Consider the following 19,587-nt stretch of genomic DNA (forward strand, 5'->3'; position numbering starts at 1 on the left):
GTTTTCTATATTGGAGTATCCACACGCGGCGGTTGTATTCGTGAAAGCACTAACAAACATAGGCCAATCTATCGGATCACCAGAGAAGGGGGGTAGATCGCGAGGCATGATTTGCCGTGCAGCTAGTTGCGAGGGGGATGGAAGGTAACTAGGTACTACTGGTGCAGGCACGGCGCGAGGGGCGTTTGACAGCGGATTAGTAGCATTTGTTTCAATAAAATTGACACATTCCTTCTTATTTTTCTCGAATACCGTAGGGAAAGAGGCTACGTGTGATTTCTGGGCATGTACGAGTGGCTCAGTGCCAAATCGTTTTGTTGGGCAGTTTGAGTTTGGGGTTAGACTAATGGATCCTAACTTTGCAAGCGCGTCTTCATAATTGCCAGTTGGCTTGATGGAAGGTTTTCTACTTAAATTAAAGTTGTTTTGTGGCTTACCTTGTGACTGTACGGGGGGTTCTAAGGACATAGGGTTACCTGTTCCTGGTCTCAAACCAATGTATGACGAGACTTGATTCTTCGGATTAGCCTTAGGAATTGCACCTAACATGCGCCGTGGATTCACATCGATTGGCAGCCGATAATCTGTGGTACTTGGGAGCAAGGGTAGTTGCTTCGTGTTGTCTTCCTTTGCAACATGAGGCACCACTGTTGTCTCGTTGGCGATGAAGGCAGAATTAACTGTCAGCTGGGTGCCACCGTTCTGCTCTTCAATTCCATGCTTGTTCATTAGCTCCTCAGCACCATGCAATGTTCCCCCTACAGCTCCTTCCGAGATATGGTTTTCCGCCCACTGGATTACACGTTGCTGATTGGATCGATGACTCACTCGGCTACGATTGCTTTTGTTTCCTCTATTTTCCTCTAACTGTTGCTCCAATAGATGGTACTTCTCCTGCAATGCATTTCTTTCCATTTGTAAAGATTTCCGCTCGGCTTCCCATTCGCGTTGTTGGATAGCGCGCTCTTCCTCTAGCTGCTGCAATCGTAAAGCGATTCGAGACGTACTGGTCGATGTAACCACGCTCAAAGGCAAGCAAGTTTGACAAGTCCATGGTCGCTCGGCTATCGAAGCGGTTACACCCGCGCAGCGCATATGCCACCAGCTATTGCATTGGTCGCATTGTACAAAATTGTCATATGTATTGGGGCGCGAGCAATGTACGCAGTCTCCCTGTTCGGTAGGCTCTGGCGTTCTAGACCTGTTCGACGCATTCATAACGAACGTTTTAAAGCTGTGTTATCGGGGAGCAGAACTTGGGATCGGTCACCGGGTTTTCAGCAACTCAAACACGATTGGTTGTATGAGGGAACGCTTTAAACTATAAGTATATTTTGCAATTAGTTAGGTTAAATTTCATTGTTTCGTAACACTTACACGTTCGGTGTCCTATCTACTCTGATTCCAATCTGCTCAACCAGACCACCTAAGACTGAACTAACTACTATAAAATAGATCGATCTGTAATATATGGTCGCTAATGTAGGCATATAATAAGTACCTTTTACTCAAGAATGTTCTAAGACACTTCAGAGATCTAAGTTTTAGTTCCACTATGAACTGTGTCCTGCAATGTAGTTGAGTGTTATTCTCTAGCTTTATGTATTTATGTTAAGTTGCATGTAACTTACAGTTCCAAATTTAAGTATTTATATAGGTAGAATAAATTCACTTTTAGAATTAAGATGTTTAGAGTAACAATTTAGAATTGAAATATTTAGAATAAGTAATATTTAGGAATTTTGCAAATCATCCGCTTGGCACATCACGAAGTTGCTTTTGACAATCCGCTGTATCTAATTCCCTCCTTTGCCGATAGGTTTTATGACAGCATGGATGACGTCTCCGTTTGGCCGGGCTGATACGGCTCCATTGTATCTGAGGCAGTGCCTCCAGCCGCTACATATAAGTAATGAACTTGAGAATGAAGAAAAATGATGAAATTTAAGAATCATTATAAAAAAAGATTAAAAAAGAAAGACATGAAAAATTTGTTTACTAATAATCCATAACGGAAAGCTCATTACGAAACAATTGTTTTGCATTTTAATTGAATGTATATGTAATTTTGTAAAATTAGATTTAGCGAAATCAAATTAGGGGAACATATTAAATTTTATGAGCAACCGTTGATTAAATGCATTTTGGGAGCGTTAGTTAACTTAGAGAAGGCAATTATTATAAATAAATACAGAAGCAATTAACATTCATATGAAACACTTATTAGAAATCAAGATTACTGGTGGAGTATACATTTTTTCATTCTACCAGAGATTTCAGGAAACGGTTGTTTTAAATGTAAAAATAATATCGCCCTGCTCTATGAGTGGTAAAACGGGTGAAACCGCTATCTAAAATTTACCACCGTGGACCCAACCGGTTTTGCGATCGCTTCCATCTGTCAGTCACTGGTCTGATGAAAGAAAAGTCGAAAAAAGGAGGAGGAAAGCGAAAAATCCCAACCAGCAGTGAAGCAGTCGTTCGCTTGGTCGAGAAAAACATTTTCCTCGTAGCCGTGGTTCGTACCGTACCTGTAATACGTGAATTGAAATCGCGACGTCGGACTACCGCAAAGTGCAAGATGTAGATAATCTCGCGTTCCGCGCAGTGAGTGTTTCCAATGAAATCGGTACCACTACCTCTGTACTTTTTTCATTATTCGTCATCATCATCGTCGCCTTCGCGATCCGCCGCAGGTTTTCTCAGCGAACAGTGACCAGCATCAGCACAGGAGGAATTTTGCCTGTTTTCGCTAATGAACTCACAAAGATTCCGCTCTCGCGTGAATGTTGATTGTGTAAAAAACTCGGTCGTCTGGTGCGTTCCAGTGAAATCCGGACTCCGCATTCCGTCGTGAAGGGTTTTCTGCGCTGGCTCTAACAAGAGGATCATAGTGAGGTGTGGTGTAGAAAAGCAGTGCGTAGTTTTTTGTGCTGTGGAAAGTTTACTAAGCCAAACCAGTTGCAATCTGTGCGGTTCGTAAGGATTAGTTCAATACCCGAATCTCTAGTTCGACACAAAATGGAACTAGCCTCGTGAGCCAAATATAGTGCAATCCGTGACCTTCGACCAGCTATCTCTCGGTTTCGAATCAGTTCATATGATTTGCTCGACGTTTGCGAAGGGGAGAATCCAAGTGCTCAGTGTAAGACAAGTGGATACAAAAAGAGGGAGTGGAAGGTTGTGGTTTTCAGCTTCGGTCGGTCGACTCAGACAGAGCACCATCAGGTCTAGCGGGAGAATGCAATAGTAGGTATTATCGCTTGCTTGTGTCATTTGGGGTCGGGTTTTAGCGATGCACTGGTCACAGTCCGGCGATTGCAGACCATTGGCAGATCTAGGCTTTCGGTAATAAAGGGAGTAAAGGAATAATAAAACGAGCCAGCATAGGGCTGCAAGTCTCTCTAATAAAGACAAAAATATGCTTTAAAACTTGGTGAATGTTTCAACAAAGGTATAATAGCTATAACACTACAGAAAATAAAATAAAAATTATTGAATTTATTCTCAAAGAACAATTTTTCAAGTCACAAATTACTTACACATGTTCGAGGACACACAAAATTGGCATACCATTTTCACTGGAATAGATTTTCATTGTTTCAATTCATTAGGTTGGAACAAATATCCCTCCTCTACGGATATGTGATCGTGATGCGATGGGAGGGCTTATGCGCCATTAGCACTGAGATGGCAACCAAAGAAAGGCATATCCTGTCGTGGTGGTATCACATGTTGACTATTTTTGTTTGGTGCCGCGTCATATATCTGGCATTGACGCACTGATTTAACGCATGTGATGTGATCATCACGGCACGGACATCGTGTCTTGGAGATTTGAATGGTAGTGCACTAGTGCAGTCAGGTAGAGCCCTTTTTCATCAGTGATAATGATGTGAGTTCTCTTCTTTTCGGCAATACTTTTCTGATGCTGTGATCCTGTGACGATGAGTCGTAGCCACGCTTACATTTAGCTAGCTAGGCATTTATTGAAAAACAAAGTATTCAAGACATTCGTAGGGAATCGACTGCTGGATTCACTGAGTAGAAACTAGGAACGTGGTACCAGTTTTATTTTGTTATGCCTCACTTCGAAGAGCAATACTAAAAAAATACTGCACATTACAATGATGGTATATGAACAATCTTATGACGGTTTCATTCTAGATAATTTTTACTAATAGTTAGGGAATAGGCGTGATGAAGCTCTACTTTGCCACCGAAAAGTGAATCCTATAGCTGACTCATAACTAATCACAGTTAGTATGGAATTGAATAAGCTATTTATTAGTCTTAGACTACCTTGACAAAGGAATGACAATAAAGTGGATTAAATGTACGAACAGTTTCCACTTTTTACAAGACATAACCTACGTTGAGTTTGATAGTATTGACACAGAACAAAAAACACAAGAACCAATAACTTAGGCAATCAAAGTAATTCAACAAACGCAATCGTCATAGCTTCTGACCATAAAGACAAGAATGACATCGTACAGATCAATTTCTATGATTAAGAATGAGATAATGGGAGAGAATATCTTTTAAAATTGTAAATATAATGTCTTTTGAGCCAGTTCAACAGTGTCTTAATGGACGACATGATTCTTGTACGGCTGGAAAACTGCTTCAAAAGTTATTAACATTGTAAGTACCAACCCCTGCAAAAAGCGTGGAATGGAAACTTTCCGCATTATTTCACGGGTGTTTTTAGTCCAATTGTCATGATTCTTTCCAGTTACAATCTGTAGGATATCAGAATTTAGTTACCGACTACAGATAGTAAATCTGTACATTGGCCTCTGAGAACCATCCGGAATATTCCGTTCTACGCTTTTTGCGACACTTACAAGTCGCAATATGTTGTTTACAAATCGTACCGCACTGCTTTCATGAAAGCCGTTTGAAATGAAACCATCAAACATTTTATGCCAAATGAAAATTAACATTATGTTATGTTTCATAAATAGTTAGTTTTATCTGTGTTTCTTAAAATCCAGTTTTTGAAAAAGTAAGAAAAATAGATAATTTCCTTATACTGAGAAAACGGGATTAGAATTTGGATGATTTGTGCAGTTTATAAAATTATGGTCACTGTGGGGAACGAAGTTGGATCGCGGCGCAAGTGTGCTGGCCAGGCTGAAAACTGCAATCCGAACTGGTAAAGTGATGACGATATATCAAATTTGGGAACTTAGGAATTTAAAATCAAATCGATAAACAAAAGTTATTATTTGAAAATCAACAGATTGAAAGCCGTTCGCTAGGATACGCTTTCAAAAATTACTCCTGCAGTTCTTATATGAATTCTTCCTAGAATTCAACCAGGAATGCCGTCTGGATTTTCTGAAGAAGCTGTACAAAGAGATCTTAGAGAGTTTCTACATAAATTCCTTCACGAATATCTCCTAAAGTTAAGCTTGAAATTCCACCTGGGGAGCCTATAGCAGTTTCTCCTGCAGCTCCTGCACAATTTCACTCTGAAGTTCTTCCACAAATGTGTCATAAAATCCTTCCAAGAATTCTTCTCGAATTCCACTAGAAATTTCTCCAGGAGTTCCTACGATAATTCCATCCAGATAGTTTTGAGAGTTCCTTCAGAAATTCATTCTGGAACTTTTCCAGTGATTCCTTTTTTGGTTCGATCAGATATGTCTCCTGAAGCTCTTCTAGGAATCCATCCTGAAGCATATCCTTTTTAATTTCCACATGAAATTCCTCCGGGATTTTCCCAAATTTAAAATATCGCTGCCGAATGAATTTATTTCTCACCTTTGTCATTAAAAGTTGTAACCGACATGAGTTATTCCAAGAATTCCTGGATGAACCCCAGGTAGAATTCCTGAAGGAAATTCAAGAAAAAATTCTGAAAATACTTCACAAGGAAACCCTGGAAAAGCTCCTGAAAAAACGAGGAGAAATATTTGGAAGAACTACAGGAGGATCTACAGGAGTAATTTCTCAAAGAAGATTTTTTGAAAAAATTCCAGAAAGGAATCCTGGAGTAGCTCCAAAAAAATTACTAAAATTCATCCTGAATTTCCCCAGGAATTATTTCTGAATTTACCCAGGAATTCATTTTGAATTTCCCCAGGAATTTATTCTGATTTCCTCCCCCAGGCATTTATTCTGAATTCCCATTGGCATTCATTCTGAATTCCCCTTGGCATTCATTCTGAATTCCCCCAAGAATTCATTCTGAATTCCCCCAAGAATTCATTCTGAATTCCCCCAAGAATTCATTCTGAATTTCCTCAGGAATTCATTCTGAATTTCCTCAGGAATTCATTCTGAATTCCCTCAGGAATTCATTCTGAATTCCCTCAGGAATTCATTCTGAATTTCCTCAGCAATTCATTCTGAATTTCCTCAGCAATTCATTCTGAATTCCCCCAGGAATTCATTATGAACTCCCACAGGAATTCATGCTGAATTACCTCTTGGAATTAATTTTGAATTCCTCTAGGAATTCATCCTGAATCACGCAGAAAAAAAGGTAAAATCAAACAAAATTTCAGTTTGTTCTGGCATCAAACATAAATATGGTTATGAACAAACATATTGTCGCAATCAAAACAAACGTAAATTATGTTTGAATCAAATATACATTTTCAGTTGTTTCAATCAGCGGATTGTTTAAAGCAAACATAGGGGAAATGACGGCTTTGGCAGGTTTTGTTCTATTATTGTCAGGGGTTTTTTTATGACTGATTATGCTCAAAATTGGCCTAAACATTCTTTGCATATCAAAGAATATTGTGGCCAAATTTCATAAATTTCATAAATTTCATAAAAAAAAAACCCCTGCCAATAATAGAACAAAACCTGCCAAAGCCGTCTTTTCCCCTACATATTATTGCTTTGGTTCGACCGCTAATGATATTTCGATATCAATTCTACCAATATTCATATTCTAGTAGCATTAGACACGTTCATGTTTCATTTACTTACCATTTTGTACCTAAAATCATCCTCATCAACACTTTAGAAGCATGGAAAAATATGCTTCCACTCCAGGGTTGTTAACGTTAATCAACGATTAACGCCGTTGACGTTGATTTTCTGTTGGTTCAACGTCAACGTCGTTGCGTTGAGTTACTTGGATTATAACGTTAACGTTAACGGAATGCGTTGATTTAACGCCAACGAGCAGCGATAATCTACTCGTTAATGTTTTTTCATCTGCCATCAGGTCCTGCATAATAACAATCAAATCGTTTCTAGGCGAATGTGGTTTCCATGGGACATGACATGGGGCATGATTTTTTTCTTTATCAATCATAGTTCACCGAGCGAAAATCCATTGTCATTCTGAAAGTATTTTCAATTCAAGTCAGTAATATAATGTGATAGCGAAATGATTATATTCAGAAAACAAATTTCGGATCGTTGATAAAATTTAATGATTTCCAAGTGCCTTTTACATTATGTGATGAATTTCAATCAAGTCTCTTATAAAATGCTATAATGTTTTTTGTCGAATATACTGTTATCTGGGCGATGATATTCAATAGCTGAGTAATGACGCCATTAGAGTATGTTCTATTATAAAAAACGTAAATTTTGTTTGATCTTACATATGTTTCCACAATTATGTTTATATCAAAGGGGCTTACGGATAAATCTCAAATTTTCAAACTATCACTTTGGCAGATTTTATTGTTTTATAGGTAAAAGAGTTTTTGTTGATCAGTATCAAAAACTCTTTTACCTATAAGACGATAAAGTCGGCCAAAGGGATAGTTTGAAAATTAGGTCGTGACAGTGCATATAGCCGCTCATTAACGTAAAAAATAACGCAGCCGTTAACGTTAAATTAACGGAGAGCGTTAACGTTACCGTTGATTAACGTTTTTTCAAAATTAACGTAAAAATCGTTAATCGTTGAAATTAACGTTAACGGATTAATAGCGGGCTTGGTAGTCATATGGCTACTGCTTCTGCCTCATACGCAGGAGGTCGTGGGTTCAATCCCAGGTCCGTTCCATTCTCCTACTTTGTATCTTTCTCTTTATTTCTCATGTTCTAGCAATCGCTAGAACTGGAAATGGACTTCCATACCGTTTCCATTACTATTCCTATACCTTCAACTTGAGTATTCTAGCAGTAATCTGCTAGAATTGGAAATGATCTATAGAGCTCGTTTCCTACATCCAACTAGAAATTCCATCAGTTACCTTCTCCTATCTATCACATTGGCAGCTCGTTAACCAAGACGGACCTCTGCCTCTCCAACCTAACCCAGAAACTCCAACAAATTCCGCATGAACTCGTGGCAAGTGCAGAGGTATATTCGGCTTGCAGTGGGCGAGTGATTGCATCATCATTTCCTCCCCCTTCCCAACATTGACTTGCATTCTGACGTGGCAGGCGCCAGTATGACCTAACAAATGAGATCACCAGTACTTGTACATTGAAGATGTGTGCTAGTCCCAAGCAAACATCTGTTGGTTCCCTGTGCAAGAACAGCTGATCTGGTCATAATGGAGTAGCAACTACGAGCAGTCAATCAAGCTCAAGCTCAAGCTCAGAAATTAACGTTAACGGATTAACGAAACGGCGTTAATCGTTGATTAACGTTAACAACCCTGTTCCACTCCTTTGCTGCTGCTTTGGTGCAGCTTGCAAGTTTTGTTTACGTTTTTTTAGTTTTTGTTTACATCTGTAAGAGCTAGCGAGGGGTTCTCCACTAGTGTAGCATAATACATACAGGAATTTTATTTTGTTTTTAAATTAAATATGTTTGATTTAAACATAGTTATCTATTTGCGAACAAACATGAATATTTTTGATTCAAATGGATGAAATTTTTATCCGTGAATTCCCCAGGAATTGATTCTTAACTCCCCCAGGAATTACCTCTGAATTCCCCAAGTAATTCATTCTAAATTACCCCGGAATTTCATTTTGAATTCCCCCAAGAATTTATGCTGGAATTCTTCAAGGAATTCATCCTCAATACTTTAAGGAATTCATCCTGAATTCTTCAAGGAATTATTCCTTAATTTTTCAAGAAAATCATCCTGAGTTCCTCCAGGAATTTATTTTGAACTTCTCCATAAATTCATCCTGAATTCCCTTACGAATTCTTTCTGTAATTCCCAGAAATTGATTCTTAATTCCCCCAGGAATTAAATTTGCATCCCGCCCAGAATTCATTCTAAATTTTCCAGGAATTTATTCAGATTCCCCCAGGAATTCATTCTGATTTCCCCCGGGATTCTTTCTTAAAATCTCCAGGAGTTTATTCTGAATTCCACTAAGAATTCATTCTGGATTACTCCAGGAATTCATTTTGAATCCCCCCCCCCCCGGAATTCATTCTGAATACCTCAAGGAATTTCTCCTGGAGTTGCTTTAAAAATGCCTTGTTGGAGTTCTTTCAGGAAAACGCACAGGAGTTCACCAAGGAATTCCTCCTGGGGTTCATGCAGGGGTTCTATATGGAGTTTATCCAGGATATCTTTTTGGAATTCCTACAGGAATCCTTCCTGGAGTTTCAGTTAAAATTCTTGTTTGAGCTCCTCCAGAAATTACTCCTGGAGTTGCTCCAGGATTTCCTCTTGGAGCTATTCCAGAAATTACTTTTGGTGTTCCACCGGGAATTGCTAAAGTTCCTGCAGGTATTCCTCCTGGAGATCCTTCAGATTTTTTTCAAGGATTCCTCCAAGCGTTTCTTCGGAAATTCTTCTTCGTTTTCCTTCGGGAATTATTCTTGAAGTTCCTCCAGGAATTCTACCTGGCGTTTATCCAGGATATCTTTTTGGAGTTCTTACGGGAATCCTTCCGAAAATTCTTCTTGGGGCTCCTCCAGAAATTACTCCTTGAGTTCCTCCAGAAATTACTCCTGGAGTTTCCCCAGGATTTCCTTCTGGAATTTCTTCCAAATATTTCTCCTTTAATTTTTAGAAGCTCTTTCGGGAATTGCTTCTGAAGTTCTTTCAGGAACTCTTCCTAAAGTTCCTTTTTGGAGTTCCTCCAACAATTCATCCCGGATTTGATCCAATAATTCCTCGTGGAGCTCCAGAAGCTTATCTTTGAGCAACTCACGCCTGTTGGAATTCAGAATTAATGGGGGGAATTGGGAGAATTTGGAATGAATTCCTGAAGGAATTCAGAATGAATTCCTGGGGGAACTAAGAATAAATTTCTGGAGGATTTCTGGATGGAATTCTGGAGGAATTTTTCGAGGAGCACCAAGTAGAATTTTAGGAAATTCATCCTGAAAATCTTCCTGAGAATCCTCCAGCTGTTCTTCTTCAAATTTCTCTAAGAGTTCCTCCTGGACTTCCTCCAAATATTCCTACTGGAATTCCTGAAGAAACTTCTCATGGAAATCCTCCTGGAACTACTTTTGGAATTGCTGCAGGAATTCTCATATGTTTCCTGGAATTCTTTCAGGAATATATCAAAGAAATCCTGCGGAAATTACTTCAACAATATCTCCCAGGAATTACTTTCAGAATTCTACTAGGTTTCAGGAGCATCACTTGAAAAATTCTTCAGAATCTTCAATGGAAATCCTTTTAGAAAATCGACTGAAAATAGATCATCAGAACTAATAATAGATTATCCAGAATTCTAGAAGAAACCCCTCGGCCCTTAGAATTTACTCAGAGTTACATGCAAGATGTTGATATTAATGGAGGATTTTCTAAAATTACTTCAGGATTTCCGAGAATTCTTATAGAAGGTTTTTGAATTTAGCATTTTTCGAAATTTCTGAAATTTGTTTTCAGTTTTTGGGGGGTTCTGAAAAGTCAGTGAGTTTTTGGTGGAATGGATTCCGAATTCGTGTGATGCTACTAAACGTAAGGTTACGATGACATTGATTACAAAGGTTGGTTCTGCTTATAAAATGATGCCTCCTGAAAGGAACTATTGGATACTATAGTGGCCTGAGGTAAACAATTCTTGAGGGAAATGTAAGGTGATGTGGTCTATATGCAAGCTATTTATAGCAAATCGTACCCTGCAGATCGTTTTATGTTAATGTTAAATCGTCTTGAATTTCTTCACAATTCATCAACTTTTAGCATATTATTGATTTTTGAACTATCCCCGTGAAAAATCTTTTTTTTTCTACATATAAACACAGCCCATTGAAGAACGAATCAAACCGTGCATAAATCATACTAATCGGTTCATCTATTCGTGAGTTACATTGCCTCAAAGGAAATGTAAACTCATTTTTATTTATAGAAAAAAAGATAGAAGAAGAAAGAAAAGAAGAAGAGAGAAGAGAAGATAATTATATATTTTTGCATGTACCTACTTTTCTAAAATTATTAACTGCAAGGTTTCTAAGCCAATTTATCAATTTTGCATTCATTTATGATGGGGCTAACACGATGTTACACGATGATACCTTTATGTCCAGGGAAGTCGAGAAAATTTATGTCTAAGACGAGAATCTGTCTAAGACGAGTTTAGTACTTTCCATTTAGTTCTACTACGTTTTGTTATTTTTACAGATAAGTTTTTTGACCTCAACTGTTAGGCCGTCTTCAGTGTCTCGTACTTGACTCGAAGTCGAGTTAAGTACGATACATTGAAGACGGCCTCACAGTTGAGGTCGAAATACGTATCTGCAAGGGTTTGTCTCATTTGGAGAATTAAACTTAAAAGTGACAGACCGAAAATTAAAAAATCACCCGATCATAAGAATGGCTGGTGCCACCCAGCAATTCCAATAAGAGATCGATGAAAAATGATTCGGTATCTGTCAAAAGTAGTCTTGCTCTGCGAGCAGGGTTATTTGATAATTATTGAAATGGCACTTTTAAGTTTAATTTCAGTTTAATTCTCCAAATGAGACAGACCCTAAAGATAACAAAACGTAGTGGAATTAAATGGAAAGTACTAAACTCGTCTTAGACAGTTGAATTATTTTTCAATATTCATTAGATTTTTGATTCTGTAAGCAATGCAAAATTGAATAGCATGATGCACTAATTGTGTACCTACTTTCCACAATTTCAATTATAATAAAATATTGTCGGTTGTTTGCTATTATATTGTACTCATTCAAAATTTGTTCTGTTCTGCTAAATAAAAAAGGATCCATAACGTATATCACGCGCATATTGGCAATATTCAAACAGTAACCTCCGTTCGTCACGATCTTTGCATTGAACATCTAAAATCACCATACTTTTAGAAACGTCTTAGGTTTTGTTTTGAAAGAACCCTGGGTTGAGTTTTTCGGAATTTTAGTTTCCGCAAATTCTTTGAAATCATAAAATAATTCTAAGATTTTCATGACTGAACTGTGATTCATCCAAACAATTCCCCTGCTCCATATAATTTTGCATACAAGCAGTGTGGTACGACTTGCATCCACTTGCTGAATGGCCACAAACAGACTGCAAAAAACGTGGAACGGAACTATCTGGCTGGTTCTCAGTGTCCGTTTCATAAAAATGTAATCTGTCTTTAGTAGTCGATTTTTGATATCCCACAGATTGTTCTGTGAAAAAAAATCAAGAGATTTGGTTGAAAAACGACTGAGGTCTGGGTGCCGTTCCACGTTTTTTGCGAGCTTGGTACTTGACGTTAGAAATTTTGGCTCGGTACTTGTAGTGTTAATAGAGGCTCATAGAAGTCAATATGGGCGGGGTACAGTGTAGATTAATAGCAAAGGACGGCTGCCATTGTAACCACCTTGAAAAAAAAGATTATATGGACATTAAAAATATAAATTCGATCGATCATCCATGAAACAAATTTTAAAAGTTCTTTGGTTCATGAAAATATAAGAAACTTACTCATATCAAGGATGGCGGGAGAACAAGTTTCCTCTCGACTATGGTAACTACTATAACACTCAATTTATCAAGAAAATCCTTGAGTTTTAATAACACGAAATAGCATAATTCTAAAAATCCTCTATCCGTACGTAACCCTACACTAATCAAGATCCACACATTTTATTGGCAAAATCTAAAGAAATTTTCAAATACATTTTATGTGTGCGTTAATAACCAGCCGCTATAGGAAAATCCACATAATGGTTATTGGTTTATAAGGGTTATGTGTGTTTCGACATACATGTCATGTGAATTCACATAGTCGTTATGTGGGAAATCTATTATCAAAATTTTTTGTGTGCCACACATAATGAATATGATTGGATTTTTGTGAGTGACAGATACGCATCATGACTCTAACAGTAAGTTTATCATTTGACGAATTTCGCGCCAACCCTTCTATGGAGCTGGCAGCACCATCTCAGAATCGAATGAAACTTGAAGGGCATAAAGATATGGTATTTCCAAGCCACTCTGCATACTTAGTTTTTCAAAAAATGTCAAGAGTAACATTTGATGAGTGCATAATTTTTTTCATTGATTTAAAAAAAAATCGATTTAACTCTAAAATGACAAGACTTACAAAAAAGTGTTGTATGGCGGACTGTCGTGAAATTCCCAGAAGAAAAATAAAAAACCGATAGTAGAAACCGAAACCGATAAAAACATAGAAAAACTGAAAAAAATAGTTTTAGAAATTAAAATCGATATTACAAAAAAAACTCATCTCCAAAATCGACGAAATTTTTTCTGCAGATAGGTATTTCAATTATCTAACTTTTCTGGGAATAATGTTCCTGTAACATATATGAGGAAAAAAAGTTTTTCTAACAAAAACTTTTTTATGTCCATATTGAGTGAAAATTTATCAGCGTGTTTTATGCCTACAGCGCCAAATACAGGTTAAGCAGCCTATCATAAACCAACGACATATTTTGGACGTATAAAAATTTGTTTAGGAATCAATTTAGCATAATCTAACCTTAATGTGGACCAACATTTGAAAAGGGTTTATATTTCCGTTGACTTTTTGTATCGAAATAACTTAAAAACAATTAAGTTCACAAAAAAAAACAATAATTGCTTTGAAAAAAAGAGTACTTTAGGTCAAAGTGAAATACTTGTACTGTTGGATTTCTCTGAAAATTATTCATTCATTATCCAAAATGCTGCTCATCATTGGAATAATTTCCAGGCAACAGTACATCCATTTGAAGTTTACTTTAAAAGAAACGGTAAATTAGAAAACGCAAACGAAAGCTTTATTATAATATCAGAAGTAATGACCCATGACCCAAAAGCTTTCATTTCAAAATGATTGGACTTTTTGAAACAGTCGATCGATTTTACAAAATTTACTTTTATGTCTGATGGAGCTGCAGCACATTATAAAAATAAAAGGAACTTTGCAAGTATGTGTAATTTCAATTCTAAACATGGCTTAGAAGCAGAATGACACTTTTTTGCAACATCGCGATGCTATGCTATTGGTGGCACTCTCAAACGAATGGCAAAACGAGCAAGTCTTGCCGAAGATTATGGAAATACTTATTAAGACTCTTCAGACTCTTCGAATGGGCAGACAAAAATATTACTAAAAACACTAAAAAAACAAACCGACAAAAATATTACTAAATTACATTTCTGTTATATATCGAATGAGCAATACTCAACAATGGCTGAAAAGTTTGATGGACTTTTCAAAAAAGCAAAAACTATAACTGGCACACAAAAGTTTCATTCTTTTATATCAATCGCTCATAATAAAATCCTGGCTAAAAAATAACTCAGATGAAGACCCAAAAGTTTTCAAGTTGTTCAGTAAATTAACAAATTAATGAACATTCAAGTAGAAATAAGAAATAAATGTAATAACAAATAAAATTGAAGAAAAATTAGAAAAAAATGCGAAAAAATTATACCAATTTTATTCTTTACATTCATTGATTTATTTTCTCGGTGAACGAAACGCGTTTTTATGTTTCAGATTTTACAGTTTAGACAAATTTACAATAGTCAAACATCACAATTTTGTAGATCTGGTCATTTGTGTGTAACATTGATATAAGAAATCTAGGAAAATATACACCCTTTTCAAATGTTGGTCCACATTAATGTTAGATTATGCTAAATTGCTTCCTAAACAAATTTGTATACGTCCAAAATGTGTCGTTGGTTAATGATAGGCTGCTGAACCTATATTTGGCGCTGTAGGCATAAAACACGCTAATAAATTTTCTCTCAATATGGACATAAAAAAAGTTTTTGTTAGAAAAACTTTTTTTTCCTTAAATATGTCACAGGAACATTATTCCCAGAAAAGTTAGATAATTGAAATACCTATCTGCAGAAAAAATTTCATCGATTTCTGAGATGAGGTTTTTTTTTTGTAATATCGATTTTAATTTATAAAACTAATTTTTTTCAGTGTAGAAATCGGTTTTTTATTTTTTGGATATTTTTCCAAAAAGCTTCTGGGAATTTCACGACAGTCCGCCTTACAACACTTTTTTGTAAGTCTTGGCATTTTAGAGTTACATCGATTTTAAAAGAATCAATGAAAAAAATAGGCCCTCATTAAATGTTACTCTTGACAATTTTTGAAAACTAAGTATGCAGAGTGGCTAGAAATACCATATCTTTATGCCCACCAAGTTTCATTCGATTCTGAGATGGTGCTGCCAACCGCGCTGGTCGAGTTGGCGCGAAATCCGTCATTGTCTGCATTATTGACCTGTAGTCCTGGACAGGCTCATTTCTAATTAGTAAGTTCATCTTCAGTGTTTAATTTTTGACTTGATTCGAGCTTAAGACACTGCATGATGCCCCCTAACTGGCTTCGGAAAATAAATTTGCAAAGTCACAGTCAAGTGGTGGACCCATCAGCATTTGCCATGCCCAAAAAAATGCTTGTTCTGGCGTAGCGTAATACGATTTTCTTTTCATGAATGTATGAATTTTTTTTTCGTTTGTTTGAGAAACTACATAAGTTCACGCACTTTGAAGATCAATTATGGAGTATTGCTTGCAGTTTTTGCACTGGAAGTGCCTCAGGGTTTAAGTTTTGCCAAAAGCTATTGATCAGTACCTCCATCTGAGGGGACAATGAATCTGGGGGGTGAGAGTGAGTCATCGCTCACACCAGCTGCCTGGAGGTCGTAGAGCGTTCAAAAAGCTTTCTTATATTTTAGACTTTTTAGCCCTCAGATACATTCAATTCATTTTACAAGCATTCTACGTGGTTGAAACAGTGACCCCGATGTGCTTTACTACAGGTGTGGCCCAAACCCTTAAGTAGTATTTGTTCAGCGAGCTTTCGCTCTTTTGAGAGAGAAACTCTCAGCTGGGCTGCCGAAGATGGCCGAGTGCGACCGAATGTGACGTCACGTCTGGCATACTCAGTACATTTTTTATAACAGACGTGACGTTTCACTCCGCCCGCCCACTGTGGGTGGCAATGTTTTGGTTATTTTTTCGACTAATACAGACATAGAGGACTTTGGCCCACACCTTTACTGAAGCACATCGCAGTGACCCGTTCTCACCCGCATTTGACCCATTGTCACCCCCGACGACGGTATTAGAAGAAATCGAAAGATTCGGTGCCAATTTGTTCAACAACAATTTTTGTTGTTGTCTCGAAATTGTGTAAAATTTCATTTTGCAGTTTCTCAAACAAATGATTAATTTACGATCGGATCTTTTCAATTAGAATCTGTCTCCCCTTCGAAACCCCTACGACCCACCAATGGACGCAGAGACCGCAGCATCATCGAATGCAAATTTCGATTTTGTTTTATTTTAAGTTCAAGCTGATTGCTTTAGTTGGCTGGAAGAGACGTAGAAGTAGAAAACGAAAAATCTGAATTAAGTGCAAAATACCTACCACTTGCACTTGCACAAAGTAGTGGGAAAATGCAAACGAGAAAACCGCCCAGGAAGAGTAGCGTATAGCTTCAACTGCAAGACTGCAAGAGTGCTACTTACAGAGAGTGCACTATTGGCAAACGACGCGACGACGCTTGCACCTAAATGCAGCAGCAGGGTGATAGTATTTTATATAACGCAGTCAGCCAGTCAGTGTGGCAGCGAAAGGCAAAAGAATCGTCGTGTGCACTTTCTGAATTCGTGTGTTGGACACATTTTCCAGTCGTCGGTGGAGAGAAACGATCTATTTTAACTTTGGCCGGACTGTGGGTTAGTGTGCTTTGTTTGTGTTTACGTTTGACACTACTGCGTCTGCACTTGGCCGAGGATAGAACATCAAGAGGACCGAATCGGACAATCATTGGGAGGATTGTGTGGGCGGTGTAATATTTATCAACAGTATCGACAAGGCGAATCAAATGTTGTAGTGCAGCGCCGTTCAAGTGTGTCGGATTTCATAAACATGGTTGTGTGATTGTTTAGTAGTGGGACGGTGTCGTATTCGTTCTGCTTGTAATCTGAGAGTGTGGGACTATTTATACAGGGCAGATTAGAATCTCTTTGTTGCAAATTGCAAATGATCAGATAAAGTGTATTAAATTTGTGATAAAGAACTGTTAATCCGTAAAACTTTTCTTTAAAACGTCGCAAGTCATCTCCCTCTGTTACTCATTGTAGATGATAAAGACTCCTCATAAACTGATAACAAGTTGAGTACAATCTCTAATGTAATTAAGTCACTTTTTGTTAGGCACGAGATTAAAGATACCACCATGATACTGTTACAGCTTATTTCAAAGCTGTCTTAAATGAAACAAGAAAATTCATTTATGCTGTATTAAATTACACCATTTTTCTAATGCTCATTTGAATTAATTTTCTGATTATTTTTAATTGACAAATTTCTACCCACATTTAAATGAGTGGTTCACCTCATTGCATTCAGTTCCGACGTCAATCAAGTGATAAACCGAGGTACACATTGACCTACAGGTGAAAATCGAAAGCAACCAACGCAACGGTGTTATCTCCCGACCCACTATGTTCAGCAACAAATGGGTACTTGTTTGTGGCATAATGCAAATTTTGTTCTAGTTGCAGCCTCTTGCTCGCGCCTTGCAGTCCAGCGGCAATTATTTTCCATGGTGTGAACGTTGGCGGTTTTGTCGAGGAAAAAAAATGAGGAAGAACAGAGTTCAGACAAAGGCAGCGCTTCGGTTTAATTAAATCCGAATCGTGGTGTTCATGGATGGGAAGAGTACAAAAATATGCAGCGGAAAATTGTAGTGAGAAGTCGTGTTCCATTATCTGAATCAGCAGTTTATATGTAAGTAGGTATTATGAAATCTGGCCTACAACTGGGAGTGTAATGAGCGTGCTAAGGGTCACTGTTTTGAGAAACTTGGAGTGCTTAGATGACAGATTTCATTATTTAAAACTAAATTATGAGAGATGTTTGGCTTCCGAGTTCCGACCGACGAGAGCGATGGCTCATTCTCGTCCTCTGGTTTCATTGAACAAAATTATAATGAGGTACCAATTGTCGCCATACATAGGAACAACTATTTTTTTTAAATAAGTAAACGGCATGTGGGTGGACTCTATAAAACCACAATAAAATTTGTTATTATCCTCAAAATTGATTAATCCATAATAGGAACGCATGCACCAGTTGTGGCACTATTCTTAATTTTGGTTCCTTAGTTGGCAAATCCCATTGCTTTCTTATGGGATTGGCCAAATTGGGACCACTAGTGCGATAACTGCACTATGGGGAAAAGGGTGGCCATTAATCGAAAAATTTACTATCTCCAATTTGTCTAACTTATATATCATATGAAAGTATATACAGATATGTTCCGATTTTATCACGTTCCAATTTTGTCACGCTCCGATTTTATCACACTCCGATTTCGTCAACAAAATTATTACGTTTTTATCAACAAGAAAATTCAATCATTTTTTTTAGAGAGTTAGCCTTTAAAGTTCAAATGTCATACATCAAATCGACTTCTTTTTCTTGCTGTTCGCTTCTTTTTTTGCGGAGAGCCTACTCATTCGCTCAGATCTGATTTTGTAAAAAGTACACAAACATTTCAAAAGGTATCAAACTCTATATATTTCCACAAAATATTAACGTTCTTTTCAATACCTGTACAGCGCACAGATTATAGTGATACGCATAAACAACCTCAAACATGCATCTGAGATTGATTTGTTGTGCATCCTTCTCCTAATTACACACTTTCCTACATGCATTTTTACATGAATGTAAAATTATGATGCAGTTGACTACGTTCTCAAATGTTCGTCCAGATTCAATGGATTGTTTACATGACCATATGATCGGTCTTCTCTCTGTGTACATGAAAAGTGATGCCGTTTTAGCATTACATTATTATTTTAGCATTACATTACATTATCAACACTTGAATTATGAAAAAATAAATAACCTGCGTTGCTTATGAATGCTGGCGTTTTTACAGTTCTAGCTCACATCTAATATTTAGTGTCAATAAATAGCATGAAAAGCATCATTTTCATAAATTATTGCTTGATGTTTACGTACATATTCGAGAAAACAAGCATAACATATAGAACAAATCAACACGCAACACTGAACGATGATTTTCGAGTATCTGCAAAGTATAAGAGAGCGTGAGAGTAAATCGACGGTTTCCCCTCCTGGAAAAATATTTTTTCAACTTTGCATTAACAGTATAATGAAAAAATAAATTTCCCCATACGAATTTGCATGCAAACTTGAAACGGTTTGTGCTAAATCAGTTTTAATCAAAATGAGCTCAAATTTTCAGAGGACACTCAGAACATGATAAAGAATCAGATGAGC

General features: G+C 37.2%; 1 protein-coding gene and 1 long non-coding RNA gene across 7 annotated transcripts in view; one reads left to right on the top strand and one right to left on the bottom strand.

Annotated features, from left to right (window-relative positions):
* Nucleotides 1-950: 950 nt before the first annotated feature.
* On the bottom strand, nucleotides 951-1,795 carry LOC134221070 (uncharacterized). 2 transcript variants are annotated; one of them, XR_009982193.1, is made up of 3 exons: nucleotides 1,632-1,795; nucleotides 1,502-1,567; nucleotides 951-1,441 (listed from the first exon to the last, which is right to left on the bottom strand). It is a non-coding gene; the product is annotated as an uncharacterized LOC134221070 (long non-coding RNA). The 2 variants fall into 2 exon arrangements; XR_009982192.1 differs by having other exon boundaries at nucleotides 951-1,444.
* A 613-nt stretch (nucleotides 1,796-2,408) lies between these two features.
* LOC134225503 (FHIP family protein AAEL005291) overlaps nucleotides 2,409-19,587 on the top strand; it is a 98,446-nt gene continuing 81,267 nt past the window's right edge. For 3 of the 5 annotated variants that reach the window (XM_062705654.1, XM_062705658.1, XM_062705659.1), the window contains exon 1: nucleotides 2,409-3,249. The gene's annotated coding sequence lies outside the window, so the exon portion shown is untranslated. Of the gene's footprint in view, nucleotides 3,254-19,587 lie in introns of all 5 variants that reach the window. The other 2 variants (XM_062705655.1, XM_062705657.1) reach the window with 2 other exon arrangements.

This window comes from Armigeres subalbatus, chromosome 3, assembly GCF_024139115.2.
Source record: "Armigeres subalbatus isolate Guangzhou_Male chromosome 3, GZ_Asu_2, whole genome shotgun sequence".
In the NCBI taxonomy this organism is placed as follows: Eukaryota; Metazoa; Arthropoda; class Insecta; order Diptera; family Culicidae; genus Armigeres; species Armigeres subalbatus.